This window comes from Miscanthus floridulus, chromosome 9, assembly GCF_019320115.1.
Source record: "Miscanthus floridulus cultivar M001 chromosome 9, ASM1932011v1, whole genome shotgun sequence".
NCBI classification, from domain to species: domain Eukaryota; kingdom Viridiplantae; phylum Streptophyta; class Magnoliopsida; order Poales; family Poaceae; genus Miscanthus; species Miscanthus floridulus.
In genome coordinates, this window is record NC_089588.1 from 115,467,301 (window position 1) to 115,485,931 (window position 18,631).

The window sequence follows — 18,631 nt, forward strand, 5'->3', positions numbered from 1 at the left end:
ACCTCTTTGCCTTTTCCTTTTCTTCCTCTTTTTTGTTCTTTTTTTGTTTGGTGCGGTTTTTTTACACCCCTTTGCCTTTTTTTAATCAGAAGTGCTGCAGGAGTAAATATCACAATATGTCACAACTTAAAGCTGTCAGCCAAAACAGAGCACAAGTCGTAACGAAGTTGTGGCTATTGGCTAAAACTCTGCGTGTAGAAAGTTTTGGACAGCAAGATATGTCTCCTGATTTGATATAAAAATATGTAATCCAACTAAGGTAGGAGAGTAAATATAGATGCCGTATGCACAACAAGCACTTCAAGTTGGCAACAGAATAAACCAACCAGCTTAGATATATAGCTATCAAGGTAGGTTATTGGCCGAGATAAAAGGCATATCCACGCAGTTGGACACGGTAAAAAAAGATATCCTATAAATAAGGCAATTAAAAAATAACAGATATAAAACTAAATCTATTGCCTTGCTTGTCGTGTGTAAATTATGGCAAGGTAGCACATACAATTTGTACTTTCCTTCAATGCGATTAACCAAAATTGCAGTGCACTAGAATCATCAATCGTCTTCTTCTCTCTCTTTTTTCAGCAGACAGGACCAATACGGTGGGGCTTGACAAAGAAAGACCAAGATCACACAACAAAATCTAGATGCAACCAACAAGATGACATGCGAGAGACGACCGTTCAATAAATCAAACTGAAATTAAAATATTGCAACGGCACAACGGGTGATAGGATAGGGAGAAAACAAAGATTACCACAAATATTTTTGTGGGGCAATTTTCTAGATTTATAGGACAAAGACAAAACAAAACTAGGGTAATGACAAACCTGACTATAATACCTGAAGCTCTGATTATCACTTAATGGGAACGGGGGTCCTGATCTTCCGTCAGGTAGAGGTAACTATCGTTATGGCGGAGAATGACACATCGATCCGGCTTCAGATCAAAAGATCGAACACTGCAATCTTAGCACCACAACTCCTCTGGTTATCAACTGAGAAACGGATCTAGTTGAGCTCACCAAGAAGGCTAATCCCTGTCTACGCAACGAAGAACACAAGCAAGAACAAGAAAGAAAGCAACCAAATTGCAGATGAATAATTAATCTCACGAAGTTGGGGTCTCACAAACCGATGAATGGCGAAACTGTTCTTGACAGATTAATCTAAGCAAAACCCAAAGCCTAATGATGGTGGCGACGTATGATTATAAAGGTCTTAGGGTCATTGCCTACCCTGGACGTGCCCCCTAATGGGCCCAAACACGATACACGGTCCAACGGACCAAAAGCGGTATCGCAGCACCCTGGTAGATTCTGGACGCTGACTTGTTTTGATGATTCCCGTTGATTCTGAAGGGATTTTGAAGTTAGACCACCTGGATTGACTTCCTTATCAAATTAGCTTTCCAGCCATATATGGATCGTCAAAAACGAAGTCCGAATACGTCCTGGATGACCAGTTTAAGGCAGACTGGTTCTAGAGGCCGAGGCAGACTCGAACTTGAGTTGCTTTGGACCTCCACCTCGGGGACTCAAACCAAATTAGCCTCGGGCCTCCTTCTTGACTTGGACACCCTTTCTAGCCTCCTACCCCTCCATACCCTGCGCCAAACATGGTCATATGCATGGGTGTCATGTCCTCATCAGTAAGCCTTTTAAGTTGTACATGTCGGCAGATAACCAATAATTGGATCAACCTTAATGCAATAGTTTGAAGGAAAAGAACGAGTTGTTTTCTATCTAACTAGAAGGTTTTTGGATCCAGAGACAAGATATTCTCCTGTTGAAAAGTTATGCTTGTGCTTATATTTCTCTTGCACTAAGCTGCGACATTACTTGTTACCGGCTGAGTGTACAGTTGTTTCTAAGGCTGATGTGATCAAACACATGCTATCAATGCCGATATTAAATGGGAGAATGGGGAAGTGGATTCTTGCATTGTCGGAATTGGACTTGAGGTACGAATCGACTAAAGCAGTCAAGGGGCAAGTAATAGCCGATTTTATCACTCAGCATCATAAACCGAGTATTGGCTATGTAGAGCTGATACCTTGGACGTTATTCTTTGATGGATCATCATGCAAGCAAGGTGGTGGCATTGGCATTATTATTGTTTCACCTCGGGGGGGCAAGTTTTGAGTTTGTTTTTCCAACTAAACTAATAACTACCAACAATCAAGCAGAATATGAAGCTATTCTTAAGGGACTTCAACTTCTTCATAATATAAAGGCTGAGTCAACTGAAGTATTTGGAGATTCATAGTTAATTATTAATCAATTGATCATCCTATATTAATGTAAGGATGATATTTTGAGGGGATACTATGATGAATGCCAAAGGTGACTCAAGGAGTTTCCTCATATTTCTCTTCAGCATATTCTAAGAGGACAGAATCAAGAGGCTAATTGGTTAGCTCAAAGTGAGTCAGGTTATCGAGTGTTTCATATCTTAAGTAGTGAAACCTTGACTAATGATTGGAGAGTTAAAATAGCCGATTACCTTAAGAATGCATCACAAAAGGTTACCACGAAACTAAGGTAAAAATCGACTAAGTATGTTTTGCTAGATGATCAGCTATATTACAAGATAGTCGATGGGGTGTTCCTTAAATGCTTAAATCAAGAAGAAGCTAAAGTGTTGATGGGTGAAGTACATGAAGGGATATGTAGAGCTCATCAATCATATTATAAGATGAAATGGATTATTCGTAGGACCGGATATTTCTAGCCGACAATACTAGAAGATTGTTTTGAATATTATAAGGGGTGTCTAGATTGCCAATGTTTTGGTAATATTCAGAAATCGCCCGCATCGACTATGAATCCAATAATCAAACCATGGCCGTTTCGAGGTTGGGGAATTGATTTAGTTGGCTAGATCTTTCCACCTTCAAGTAAAGGACATAAGTTTATATTGGTAGCAACAAATTACTTCACTAAGTGGGCTGAGGCAATTCCTTTGAAGACGGTAACCTCGAAGAACATGGTTGATTTTATCAAGGAACATATTGTATATCGTTTTGTGATTCCTTAAACTATTACTCCTGATTAGGGGACAATGTTCACATCAGAAGAGTTTAGAGATTTTGCTGCCAGTATGGGAATTAAGTTATTAAATTCTTCTCCTTACTATGCTTAGGCTAATATACAGACAGAGGCGTCCAATCAAATTATGATTAAACTGATCAAGAAAAAGATCGAAGAGCTGCCAAGGAAGTGGTATTCAACGCTTAATGAGGCATTATGGGCATATAGGATGGCCTGTCATGGATCGATTAAAGTGTCACCTTATGAACTTGTGTATGGTCATAATGCAGTCCTTCCTTGGGTGATTAAACTGGATCGAGGCATGTCACGTTGCAAAATGATTTGTCAGCCGAAGTTTATAAGAATCTTATGATAGATGACTTAGAAGACTTAAGTTGCCATCAGCTACGTGCTCTTGAGAATATTGAAGCCAATAAGCTAAGGATTGCAAAGTATTACAATAAGAAGGTCAAGAGCAAACAATTATCTAAAGGAAACTTGGTCTGGAAGGTAAAATTGCCGATTAGGTTAAGAGACAGCAAGTTCGGCAAATGGTCACCTAACTAGGAAGGAACTTATCAGATTAAACGTTGTGCGCCTGGCAATGCTTATATTTTAGAAACACTAGGAGAAGAAGAGGAATTGGACAGAGCGATCAATGGAAAGTATCTAAAGAAATATTATCCTAGCATTTGGACTAATACTTGATAGCCGGTTTGTTCAGTCATCGGCTCTAATAGGCGGTACCGGAAGGGTATCGCCTCTAGTTTAAAAAAACAAACTCGAAAGGGTAAAAGCCGATACAATATGTATCGTCTATAGCGCAAAAACAAACACAGAGACAATCATGATGTATATAAAGATATTACCGAAAATTCACTGAGACACGATCATAGAAAAATAGGGATTTCATTCATTGATCAGTTTGTCCTGGTACAAGCTAATTGAACACCCTATTTATGACGTCCTAAGTTGATGTGATATCCACAATGGCCGCTGTGGCATCTTTAGAGTCCTCGATCAAGTCCTCATCCATGTTGGGGTCATCGGCCATCGGGAAGCCCAGCTCCATGGTGCGGAGATCATGCCCGGTCTAGACCTGCGCTGCGGCCAGAGCCACCGCCGCGCCACGGTGAATGCCGTGGAGGGCGATCTCCTAGATGCGCGCCGGGATGTCGTGCAGGCGGTTATTGAGAAGAGGGCCCCGGGCGTTGATGGCCACCGTGGCCGCGTTAGCCGCTAGTTGGAGGTTCTCCAACTGCACCGTCAAGGCTAGCAATCATAGAAACAAAGGAGCTATCTAGACAAAGACAGTGGAAATTGAAATGAAGGTTTTCTTGGAGTTCCTCTTACCCGCCACCATGGCATCAGACTCGGCCAACCATGCCCGAGAAGTGTTGGCTTCTTCCTCGGTAGCGAGGAGGGCGGCTTGAGAAGCCTCGAGGTCACTCTCAAGCTGACTATTCTCCTGAGTTGCCTCAGAGTAATGGTCCTTCACCACCCTCCACTCCTGGAGGAAACGCCGGGCGTCATCACCATTGTAGGAGTTAGAGGAGTCCGACGACGAGCCCAGCACAGCGACAGCAGATGCGACGGTAGAAGGCTCGTCGGTCCTAAGTGGAAGCAGGCAGAGGTTGTCATTGAGGACGAGCCTGCAGATGCATTAGTAGATGATTCTTGCTATGGACGTAAGCGTTCAGTCTTACCTCATGTGGCGGAGCCACTGGCCGACCGGGACCTCCTCCTCTGGGAGATCTTTCGCCCGCTGAGGAGATGAAGTCTACACCCACTGACACTCGACGCCTACTCTGATGATTGCCTGTGAAGGTGGAGCCTTCACTCGCCGATGCGCTACGTCTAGTCTGATGAAGACCTGTGTGCATTTCCGCTAGTATGCATTGTACTTAGGAGTGTTACCCAGTGTTGTAATGCCCTGTAATCTTGTAATTCCATGATGTATGACTGTGATATCAACTGAATAATAATAATATGATAGCTTGGTCGTTTTGGGATTTTCACATTATGATGTAATCTGTGGATTTCCTTTCGAGGAAATCATGGATCGTTTTAGTTAATGTCTTAGATTAACTGAGGCGGTCATTTTTTATTAACCGAGGCGGTTACAATCAACCGCCTTGTAAAATCAATTTACGGAGGCGGTTAATAGAGGCGGGCCTGAAAAATCAGGCCATTTTCGGAGACGGACCTCTTAAGAAACCCGCCTCCATTAATAGGCCAAGATCACAACAAAAAAACACTTTGGCCCAATTCATCCAGATAGCGCCCTGAAGTATATATACCCCAGTTAGGGTTTCTCACCTCACCCACACATCCACTCTCTATAGGTCAGTTCGGCGGCCTGTTGTTGATGCAAAAGTGATCTGCAAACACAAAGGGCTAATACCCGAATCGATATCCAAAGCGTGCCAGTCGATTTGACCTGCTAATCGACAAGGATGAAGAAACGAACACTTTGGTCCTGACAACAGCGATACGCCCGGAAGTCACGGCCAAGAGGTGCTCACGCGGAACTCGAGAATCGCCGAAGATCGCACTGAAGCGATGCAGCTCGCCGAATCAATGAGAACTCGTAAAAAGAAAAATATGCAAATTGACGAAGTCGCCGAAAAGTAGATGCAAATAGGAGTAAAAGTTGGTTTTGATATTGATTGATTGATTTCTATTACATTGCTCCTTACTCCATATTTATACCCTGATCTAAAGAGACACAACCAAACACAACTAGGACACCAATCCCATATCTAAGGAAACACGTGACTCTTACACGAATCATAACCTAACAAATACAGAAAAGGAAATCAACTCCTATCTATTTCCCTGTCCGCCTCAATTACGATGGAAATCTCACTATCCTTTCCATCGGCATACTCCCTATTTCATCGGCAGTAGGCTTCAAGTCTTCCTTCATCGGCAGACTCCCTGCTTCATCGGCAATAGTCTTCAAGTCTTCCTTCATCGGCATACTCCCTGTTTCATCGGCAGTAGTCTTTAAGTCTCCTTTCATCGGCATCGACAACAACTCCTCCAACCTCATCGGCAACGCCTGAGTCCAAATCATCCTTTCCATCGATCATCACCAACTATCGGCAACCATTTTTACAAACTGGCTTTTATTGGCTATCAAAGTATTCAATAACTTTCCCCTTGCCGATTGGTCCACTCCGATTATTTTGACACGTGCAAAAAACGGTGTCAACACATGCCCCCCAATTTCGGAGTATAAAACCATTAATGCTCCGAAATTTACTCCAGATAACGCTTGCCTTTGCCCAATTACCGTAACTCATTCTCCAAGCCAAAACTTGATTTGTTATCAACTCATCTGTACAATCCCCTGATTATCGCGTGAATAGTTACCATATCCCTCTGCACCGCCTTGACCTATATGCGCGCGTCATAGAGATAAGTCCAAAATACCCTTATTCTGGGCGGCTTATAAATAGATTTCTCCGGAACCCTCATTTTCTATCTTCAGCCTCCAATCCTTGGCATTCTCTCTCTCCGGCGGCGACTCCGACGAACAACCACGCAACCTCAACCAACAAGAACCCTTCTTCGGCGCTAACTTCAAGTTCCCAGCTCATATCTCCACCTTCCTCAAGACAATGGCCATCAACTTTGACGTCCCCGCGGTTCGCTTCACTTCCATTACCTTTTACTTTGATCTTTTTGTAAATTTATTCAGTTGGTGATTTTTCCTTTCTTCTGTCTTCTGGATTCCATAACCCTAGGAACTGCGCAACAAATTAATTATCCCAACCGATCAGCCACACGTCCAATGCCTTGGACCGATGGGCAACCCAGATCCAACCGATCTGATCAACGCAGAGGTTAACAGAATCCCTTTTAGAGCCCAAAATTTCTCCCTGAACTTGTGGAAAGACACATTCCGATCTTGGCCTAAAACCACCAAAGGGTGGAAAGATTGGTATTTGAGGGTCAATAGATCGATGCAAGTATACTGGGCAGAGCGAAAGTTAGACCAATGTATCAGGCTCTCTATTGCCGATATGCAGAAAAATGAATCAATGATGATTGCAGCTGCTTATTTCTGGTCAGATACGACCAATACTTTTATGTTTGGACATGGCCCAGCTACCCCTACCCTTGCCGATGTCCACATGCTTACTGGCTTGGACATCTCAACTGCCGATGAAGGCTCCATCTTTGGTAGAAAGCCTGAATATAGAGTGAATACCCGTAACATCGGCGGTTGGACAGGATACATTCAAGAGTACCAGAAAACCGGGACACCTAGCCAGAGGGAACATGCCACATTCCTGAATATGTGGTTAGAAAATTTTATCTTCTATGGTCGATCAGTAGGACCAACCAACGCCTTCCTCCCTACAGCTGAACTTCTGGCTAATGGCGTAAGGTTTCCTCTTGGCCGATACCTTCTGAGCTCCACTTATCATCTTCTTCACCAAGTGTCTCAGAAACTTCTGCTTGGCGAACCCATCGGCAACCTAGGAGGCCCGTGGTGGTTCATCAACATGTGGCTGAATGCCCATATGCACAAACGCTTGCAATGGGACTTTTTTGCTCAACAATTCCCACGAGAAATTGCTGAAGATTATGTGCTCGGGGATGATGAATCGGCAACACGCTCACCCCTCAATTTTGGTGAAGCCATAATTGTTCTTCCTGGAACAGAAGCCAACGAAGACCAAATCGGCAGATTCTTTCAAAGCTTCTATAATGGTCTTTCTCGTGATCATAGGGCCTGGGTGCCTTATATCGACGAAGAAAACAGATTCCCCCTTCTTTTCAACTTTGACGATGACACTCTGAATCAAGATAATGAGCTCATGATGGCTATCATCACTCCCAGGGCAATTCCAGTAAACACATTCGGCAGCGGGAAAAACACCAACATTACATATGAATTTTACAACCCATCGGCAGTATCCCGCCAATTGGCTTTTGGGCAACTGCCAATCAAACTCTGCTTTGCCGATGTGATCAAACCCAGGGAAACAATCACCTGCGGAACAGACTGGAACAAGGTAGTACAACTTTCTCCTGATGCCGATACCACAGATGTTGATATATCCACCTGGACACCAATATCTTTCATCACCGAGTCATACAAGCAATGGTGGCGAGAGTGGAAAGAGCAACTGTTCTCGACTTCTGCTCACACATATCGGCACATGATTGATTCTGAATATGCCATCCCTGACGACGCGGTAAGTTTCCTTGAACTCCCTTCTGCTTTTCCTTTCATTTATCAATAACTGACTCCTTGTAACAGGTTAACCACCCAGCACCATCGGTGAGCAAAAGTGGGAAACCCTTCAACCTCCGGCCTATTTCCCCAACATCGCCGATCGGCTACAACGCTCCCACCTTAGCTGCTTTGACCCACCAGAAGATTCGTACCAAGACCATCACTTTTAAGTCCAAATTGGCTACATCCAGGGCTACTCCATCGGCCGCTGCTACAACCTTGGTCAAAGCCTTTAAGGTAACAACCTTGTTTATTTTCACTTATGCCGATCACAAACTATATTAACCTTAATCATCAGGGGGTAAGAGCCACGACTGGATCATCATCGGCAATTCCGCCGATATCAAGCACCACTCCTTCAGAGGTAGCTTCTTGACTTCACATTTATCTGTTAAATATCATATCTCACACTTGTTTTACAGCAACAATTGGGTACATCGGCAAACGTACCAGATGCCCAAGCTTCACAACCAACAAGTGTCGATGCCCCCCAGCCAATCGTTGCCGATGTCCAAGCAAAGCGCAAAGCTTCAACAGATACTGAAGCACAACCAAAACGTCAAAGGTCTATGCCGATCCCTACATCTGCCCCAATGTCATCGGTCATCATACCTCAAGAACCCACCACCGATGAAGTCACAGAGGATATCCCATCGGCAAGTTCAGCCGATCCACACGACATACTCCAGGTGGCTTCCTCCAGTCAAGCACAGGAAATTGCCTTGAAACAGGTAAACCGATCAACCTATCTAATTTTACAATACTCATACTTACCCCTGATTGATCTCCTTGTCTTTCTTTCAGGAACAAGATTCCCCGAACAGCCTATTTTCCTTTGCCATTGACATTTCTGACGACGATGGAGAGGAAACAAGTTCTTCCCTTGCACTGGGAACAATATCGGCAGAGACTAAATCCAAGTTGGAAACCCTCCTGAACTTGCTACAGCAAAGTACCGCCCAACTGGTAGATGACTCGGACCCCGCAAAGGCAATTTTCAAAACAATTCGTGGCCAGGTCCCTGCCGATGTTGAAGAAATACTCTTCCCAGCAGCTCACTTAGAAAGCCGTCAACTGCAATATCAACGGGCTGCTCAGCGCATTGCCGATAGAGCAGCTCAAGCTCAACTTAAAGGAGAGATGCTACAACTGAAACAAATCGCTGATGAGAAGCACAAGGGCATCGTCAACTTGCAGACTTCGGGTGCTGCACTTAAGCAGAAAATCTTGGATCTATCGGCAAGGAAGGCAGCTCTATTGGCTGAATTGAAAGAAATCGATGCAGCCTTAACTCATGCTCAACAAGAAGAAAGCCAGCTACCCAATGCCGTCAAAGCCCTTCAGCAAGAAAGAGATATCCAAGCTCGCAAAGCTTTAGCCATGAAGAAGAAACTCAAGCCTGTGGAGGGTGCTGCCGATGACGATATCAAAGAAATGGAAGAAGCCGACCAGATTCGCCTACGTGCGATATTAGCTATCCAATCCTTGCTGAACGTGTAATCTTATTTATTGTATCGGCACTTTATGAGACATTGATACCCTTGCATAATTCTAGCCGATAGTACTGTTATCGGCACTTATACTTTTATGCATCTGTCCAGATACTAGGGTAATATTTCTTTAAATATTTTCCATTTAACGCTCTGGGAAACACAACCCCTTCGAGGGTTTCTAAAATATATGCATTACCAGGAATAGACTGATTTATCCGATATGGACCTTCCCAATTAGGAGACCACTTTCCAAACTTTGAACTTTTAGTCCCAATCGGTAAAATCAATTTCCAGACCAGATCTCCATCGGCAAACTCTTTTACTTTCACCTTCTTGTCATACCATCTAGCTACTCTTTTCTTATTTTCTTCAATACTAACTAAAGCCCTTAACCGATGACCCGCCACATCTTCCAACTCATCTTTCATAAGAGTATTATACTCATCGGCTGTCAGCTGATTTTGAGAACGTATTCGTCTAGAGCCAACCTTAATTTCCCAAGGCAACACTACATCGTGTCCATATACTAACTGATAAGGCGTTACTTTGGTTGCACCATGGCATGACATCCGACATGACCACAAGGCTTCATTTAATACTGTATGCCACCTCCTAGGATTCTCTTCAATTTTGCGCTTAATGAGTTTGATGATCCCTTTGTTAGAAGCCTCAGCTTGACCATTAGCTTGAGCATAATATGGAGAAGAATTTAAAATTTTAATTCCCATACCTACAGCAAACTCATCAAATTCTCCCGATGTAAACATAGTACCCTGATCGGTAGTGATAGTCTGAGGAATACCAAATCGGTAAACAATATGCTCTTTCACAAAATCAATCATATTGACCGATGTCACCTTTTTTAGAGGAATTGCCTCAACCCACTTTGTGAAATAATCGGTAGCAACCAGAATAAATTTATGTCCTTTACTCGATGGCGGATAAATCTGACCAATGAGATCAATAGCCCATCCCCGGAACGGCCATGGTTTGATTATAGGATTCATAGCCGATGCAGGCGCTCTTTGAATATTACCAAACTTTTGACACCCCTGGCATCCCTTAAAATATTTAAAACAATCTTCAAGAATAGTCGGCCAATAGTACCCATTCCTTCTGATCATCCATTTCATCTTGAAAGCCGATTGATGTGCCCCACATACCCCTTCATGAATTTCACCCATCAAGTTTTTCGACTCATCATTGCTAACACACCTGAGTAAAACTCCATCTATAGTTCGATAATATAATTCATCATCGAGGAGCACATATTTGGTAGCTTGGAACCTTACACGTCTCTCAACCTTTCTACCTGGATCCTTTAAATAATCGACAATCTCTTTCCTCCAGTCATCGGTATCAACTGCCGATGTTAGCACTTCCTGAATGGTCTGATACCCTGAAGCATGCTGAGCTAGTCGATTAGCTTCCTCATTATGCAATCGAGAGATATGTTCAAGACGAAAATCTCTAAATCCTTTCAATAATTGCAAACACCTTTCATAATACGAAATCAAGGCTTCACTTCGGCATTCATAAATTCCAGCCAATTGATTTATAACTAGCATAGAGTCACCAAAGATTTCAACAACATCGGCACGTATCTCCTTCAGCAATTCTAACCCCTTTATCAAGGCTTGGTATTCAGCTTGATTATTTGTCGCTGTAGCAACAATCGGCAATGAAAACTCATACTTCTTTCCTTGAGGTGAAATTAACACAATGCCGATACCTGCTCCTTCACCACATGTGGACCCATCGAAGAAAAGTGTCCAGGGAGCAATCCCCAGAGAATCCACCGTGTTACAATGCTGAGTAACAAAATCAGCCATCACTTGCCCTTTAACTGCCTTAGTTGATTTGTAGCGCAGTTCAAATTCTGATAATGCTAAAATCCATTTGCCGATTCTACCACTTAACATCGGCATCGACAACATGTACTTGACCACATCGTCTTTGCATATGACCGTACATTCGGCAGATAACAAATAATGCCTTAATTTGATACAAGAAAAGTATAAGCACAGACACAATTTCTCGATAGCCGAATACCTCGTCTCGGCATCCACTAATCTTCTGCTCAAATAATAAATAACACGTTCTTTCCCTTCAAATTCTTGAATAAGAGCTGAACCGATAACTGCATCATCAGCTGACAAATACAACCTGAAAGGCTTCCCATGTTGAGGTGGAACTAGCACTGGAGGATTTGATAAATATTTCTTAATTTCATCAAGGGCTAATTGCTGTTCAACTCCCCATACAAATTCCTGATCAGCTTTTAATTTAAGTAGTGGGCTGAAAGCCTTGATCTTACCCGACAGATTAGATATGAATCTTCTAATGAAATTAATCTTGCCGATCAAAGATTGCAATTCAGTCTTATTGGCAGGAGCAATCACCTTGTTAATTGCATCAATAGACTTCCTACTGATTTCAATGCCCCGTTGATGCACCATAAAACCCAAGAATTGTCCTGCCGATACACCAAATGCACATTTATTAGGATTCATCTTCAATCCATGCCTCCTTGTGCACTCCAGTATTTTTCGCAGATCGGCTAAATGTGCTGTGATATCTCCAGACTTAATCACTACATCATCAATGTAGATCTCCACTAATGTGCCGATGTACTCATGAAAAATAAAGTTCATAGCCCTCTGATAAGTAGCACCGGCATTTTTCAAACCAAACGTCATGACTATCCACTCGAACAACCCCACATGTCCTGGACATCTGAAAGCAGTCTTGGGAATATCCTCCTCAGCCATGAATATTTGATTGTAACCTGTATTACCATCCATGAAGCTAATAATTTGATGTCCAGCCGCAGCATCAATCAACAAATCAGCAATCGGCATTGGATATCCATCCATCGGTGTGGCTTTGTTGAGATTCCTGAAATCAATACAAACACGAAGTTTCCCATTTTTCTTATAAACAGGAACCACATTAGAGATCCACTCTGCGTATCGACATTGCCGAATAAACTTTGCTTCAATTAATTTAGTTATTTCGGCCTTAATGTCAGGAAGTACATTAGGGTTGCATCGGCGCGCTGGCTGCTGATGTGGCCGAAATCCAGATTTGATAGGTAACCGATGTTCAACTATCGATCGGTCTAACCCAGGCATCTCAGTATAATCCCAAGCAAAACAATCTTTATATTCTTTTAACAAATCTGTTATTCGCTGCTTACACTTAGAATCTAACTTAGCACTAATAAAAGTAGGCCTCGACCTATCACCATCACCGATATCTACTTCTACCAAATCATCTGCCGATGTGAACCCTTGACCTAATTTTCCATCATCGGCAAACCTATCCATTAAAACTCCTCTTCAGAACCGACTGCTTGGATCGGTGGAATTTCATAATCAGCAACTCTAAGGAACTCTTTTTCCCAAGCTTCTCCTGATATGCATTTAGTTCGCTCATAAGTATCTGATTCTGCCGATGCGATGATATAAGAAGAATCACCAGGGACGACTTCAATCTTATCTCCAATCCATTGTACGAGGCATTGATGCATTGTAGAAGGAACACAACAATTAGCATGAATCCAATCCCTCCCTAGAAGCAGATTATATGCACCCTTGCCGTTGATAACAAAGAACGTCGTCGGCAAGGTTTTGCTGCCGATGGTCAATTCAACGCATACTGCCCCTTTAGCCGGTGACACATTGCCTTCGAAATCTTTCAACATCATATCGGTTTTGGTCAAGTCTTGATCTCCCTTACCAAGTTTCCGATACATCACATAAGGCATAATATTAATCGCAGCCCCTCCATCAATAAGTACCTTAGACACAGGCTGCCCATCAACTCTGCCCTTCACAAATAAAGCCTTAAGATGCTGTCTCTCGTCATCGGTAGGTTTCTCAAAAACAGCCATCATTGGATCTAGCGTTAGCTGAGCTACTTGATCAGAGAAAACAACTTCTTCCTCATTATCAGATAGTGCCAGAAACTCCATCGGCAACATGAATACCATATTAACATCTGCCGATGGACCCTTATTTTTGTGTTTTACCTGCCACTGCTGATGACCAGGCCTTTCATTGGAGGAATTTTCCTCCTGGTATAAATCCTCCTGACGCTCACGTTGCATCCTCCTTCTCTGTGTCTTTGTCAGACCCTCTGGGCACCATCGAGGAAACTTGGTTTTCCAAACCGGCTGATAACAAGTCCTAGTTAGTTCTACGCGACGTATATTAGGGTCCCTGTAGAATATCTCCTCATCGGGAACTCTTGCGTTTGCCATTTCCTCAAGCTCCTCTTGATTCCTTGGAAAATATCCAGCGCGTTTACCAAGCCTCTCATGTACACTAAGTCTGCCCCCCAGCCGATCATGCACTGATGTTCTGCCTCTGATCGGCTCGTTGATAGACAAACCCTGACTACCACGTTGAAACCTCCTTTCTGAACGATTGACTCCGTAATAACCATTACACTCAGGGCAATTTTCAACAGTTGGCAATTTAATACCTTCTTCCCAGCAATGGATGAAGAACGGACATCTCCAATGATCTTTATGTCGATTCCACTCTTCCTGACGTCTCATTTCTTGCTGTTGCCGATATCGGTCATTACGTTGACGCCAACCCTCCTGCTGCCTTCGATGAGTAATCACAATGCCAGGTCGAGGAGGTTTCTTGGAACTACTGCTTTCCCCTAGCAAACCCTTACTCTTTGCATCATCGGTAGTTATCCGATGTTGGGGGTCTACTGACGCGTTTTTCTCAGCAGCCTCTGACGTCAATACCTTGGTCTTTCCTTTGGCATCCAACATATTTGCTGGAAAAGGGTGTTGATCAATTTTCATCGGCTTCTGGGTCTTGGAAGTACCAAACTTAATTCTCCCAGATTCAATAGCCGATTGTAACTGTTGCCTGAATACCTTGCACTCATTTGTACTGTGTGAAGTTGCATTGTGCCATTTGCAGTACAAAATCTTCTTCAACTCTTCTGCCGATGGGATCACGTGATTAGGTGACAGCTTAATTTGGCCCTCTTGAAGCAGAAGATCAAATATTTTATCGGCCTTGGTGATATCAAAAGTAAACTTTTCTGGCTCTTTTTGACCAAAGGGACATGATATTGGCTTTTTATTCTTAACCCACTCAGCTAAGCCGATAACTGGTTCTTCATCAGAGTCAGAATCCCCTACTTCTTCAACAAATGATACCTTTTTACTCCAGTTCTTTTTAGGTTCAAAAACCCTAGTATCTTGATCAGAGATCCTTTGCACAAGATGACTGAGGCTTTCAAACTCCTGAGAAGCATATCTGTCCTTAAGATGTGGCAATAACCCTTGGAAAGCCAAATCGGCAAGCTGCCGATCATCCAGCACCAGGCTGTAGCACTTATTTTTTACATCTCGTAGCCTTTGTACAAAGCTCTCTACCGATTCATCATTACGCTGTCTTAATTTTACTAAATCGGTAAGCTTCTTTTCATGGATTCCAGCAAAGAAATACTTGTGGAATTGTTTTTCTAGATCAACCCAGGTAATAATAGAATTTGGTGGTAATGAAATGAACCATGTAAATGCTGATCCAGACAAAGATGATGAAAATAATCGAACTCTTAATTCATCTCTGTTAGCTGCCTCTCCACATTGAATAATGAAGCGATTGACATGTTCCATTGTCGATGTATCATCTTGCCCAGAGAATTTAGTGAAATCCGGTACCTTGTATCGATTTGGGAGAGGAATTAAATCGTATGCAGGAGGGTACGGGGTCCGATAAGAATAAGTATTGACCTTGGGCTTTATCCCAAACTGATCCTTCATAATCTCTGCTATCTTATCGGCCCAAAAAGCATCAGCCTCCTGCTGACGAACTGGTTGAATTTCTACAGGAGGTGCCTGCTGACATCCTTCCACATATCTTTGTGGCCCACGATCTCCAGCAATCGACATATTTGCCGCTACTTGTGGTCCATTAACCTGTTGGAAAGGATTCATCGGCTGGGCTGCCGATACTTGATTCTGGAAACCAGCTTGCACATGACCTTGTTGAATCCCTGCAACCTGCTGATTCCGCTGAACTGTATGTTGAACAGGTAACTGTCCTGACCAATCATTATTAGAACTCGTCGGCACAAAACTTACCGATGGCTGGTAATTTGCTGATATTGTTGGATAATTATAACTGGTTTGAGGCATGAACTGAACCCCAGTTTGACTCACAGCAGGGGCTTTCTGCTGCATCGGCAGTACGCTCGCCGATAGACTTGAATTGAATGTTTGAATCATAGGCATCTGGAAACCTCCTGGAGTTGGTTGTACAGAAGTAGTTGCGGCATATTGAGGCACTTGAGCCATCGGCGAAACAGCCGATGATATAGGCGCTCTTCCTACTGCATCAAATACTTGAGGTAATCTAGGATTGAAAGCAGATGACTCTGGAGGCATGCCATATCCCCACCAATTAGTAGGAATCTGGTTATTCTGAGACACAGGGCCTGACATAGCTGATGCCGATAGATCTGTATTAAGCTGAACTCGCCCTCCTGGTAACACCTGATCTGATGGCATCGGTGTAGATTGTATATTAGGTGAACCTGCCAATACTGGAGGGGAAGTAACTTCTGTACCCACAACGGCCGAAGGAGCCGATGGAGTTTTGACAGATGCCGGCTCTGGTTGATGATAGGCAGGCCCAACGTAATGTGGTGCCGCTTGTCCTTCTTTGAGAGTTCGAACCACAGCATTATGAACAGTATTAGACAGCACATTGGAATGATTAATCAAAGCATGATTTACTGCAGAATTAACCATCTCTTGAAGTTTACCAGGATTGGAGTCAAAGGTAACCTGCCGAGGCAACGGCAAATCTTGCTTCTGGATGACTTGTCCACTCTTGTTCAAGCTAAACGATCTCAGACAAAGCTGCTTGTATTCTTCTACAGCCTTTTCCATAGCCTGCCTCTGTTCTTCCTTGAGATCTTCTTCTGATACTGCGATGATGTTCCCTGGATCGATCTCGGAGTTGAACATATTGGTTGAAGCGGTCCCACCGAGCGTGCCAAAAGATGTGTTGATGCAAAAGTGATCTGCAAACACAAAGGGCTAATACCCGAATCGATATCCAAAGCGTGCCAGTCGATTTGACCTGCTAATCGACAAGGATGAAGAAACGAACACTTTGGTCCTGACAACAGCGATACGCCCGGAAGTCACGGCCAAGAGGTGCTCACGCGGAACTCGAGAATCGCCGAAGATCGCACTGAAGCGATGCAGCTCGCCGAATCAATGAGAACTCGTAAAAAGAAAAATATGCAAATTGACGAAGTCGCCGAAAAGTAGATGCAAATAGGAGTAAAAGTTGGTTTTGATATTGATTGATTGATTTCTATTACATTGCTCCTTACTCCATATTTATACCCTGATCTAAAGAGACACAACCAAACACAACTAGGACACCAATCCCATATCTAAGGAAGCACGTGACTCTTACACGAATCATAACCTAACAAATACAGAAAAGGAAATCAACTCCTATCTATTTCCCTGTCCGCCTCAATTACGATGGAAATCTCACTGTCCTTTCCATCGGCATACTCCCTATTTCATCGGCAGTAGGCTTCAAGTCTTCCTTCATCGGCAGACTCCCTGCTTCATCGGCAATAGTCTTCAAGTCTTCCTTCATCGGCATACTCCCTGTTTCATCGGCAGTAGTCTTTAAGTCTCCTTTCATCGGCATCGACAACAACTCCTCCAACCTCATCGGCAACGCCTGAGTCCAAATCATCCTTTCCATCGATCATCACCAACTATCGGCAACCATTTTTACAAACTGGCTTTTATTGGCTATCAAAGTATTCAATAACTTTCCCCTTGCCGATTGGTCCACTCCGATTATTTTGACACGTGCAAAAAACGGTGTCAACACCTGTTCCACGTGACCGAACTGAGGCGGCGCTTCCTCCTTCCCCGGCTCCTCCCACCCCACTCGATCGCACGTCTGCAACCCTCCCCTCTCCCCCATGTGACCTTGCCCCTCTCCCCACCGCTTCGTCCTTCTCCATGCGGCGGCGACACTCCCTCCTTCCCTGGCTAGATCTGTGGCCCAGCGGCAGCGCTCTCTCGGCTAGATCCGGTTGGGCGCGGCGGCGCTCCCTACTTCCCTGGGGAAATTCGTGGCTCGGCAGCGGCGCTCCCTTGGCCAGATCCGGTTGGGGGCAGCAGTGCACCCCTCCTTCCCCGGCCAGATCCGGCGCGTGCACGGCGTGGCAACAGCGGCGGGCGTCCTCGGCGGCATGGCGCTACACCCCGGTGTTCCTTCCCCTCTTGCCACCGCCGAAGCACCTCCACCACCGTAGATCTGGTGCCACCACCGCGTATCCAGCGCCCTTCCTCACCGCCAGCGGTGGAACCGGCGCGGCAATGCTCCTGCCCCTCTCCGAGCGTGGCGGGCTTGTCGGCAACAGATCTGGGTCCACAGCAGCGGGTCCGCGACGGATCGGGCGCCACGTGCGCGGTGGCTAGGGCCATGCCCTGGCGGTGGTGGGGGCACGGCGGGTGCAGCGGCGGATGGGCTCGACGCTAGGCCCGGATGGTCTCGCGTTTGGGCTCATTGGTTTTTTATTTATTTTTATTAACCGAGGCGGGTAATTGGTCTACCTCGGTAAATAGTTAATTTACCGTGACCTTTACTTTTAGGCGGACCGGTTGCCCGCCTTGGGAAATCCTTTTTGCCTGCCTCTGAAAAGTTTTATCGTAGTAGTGATTGTACCATGGATGACGACTACTGCTCATAGCAACTCACCCTACGCTGTCCACTACTCATCCATATGGTGCTCACTGTTCAGATCATCGCTACTAGGCGCCGTGAAACGTCTGC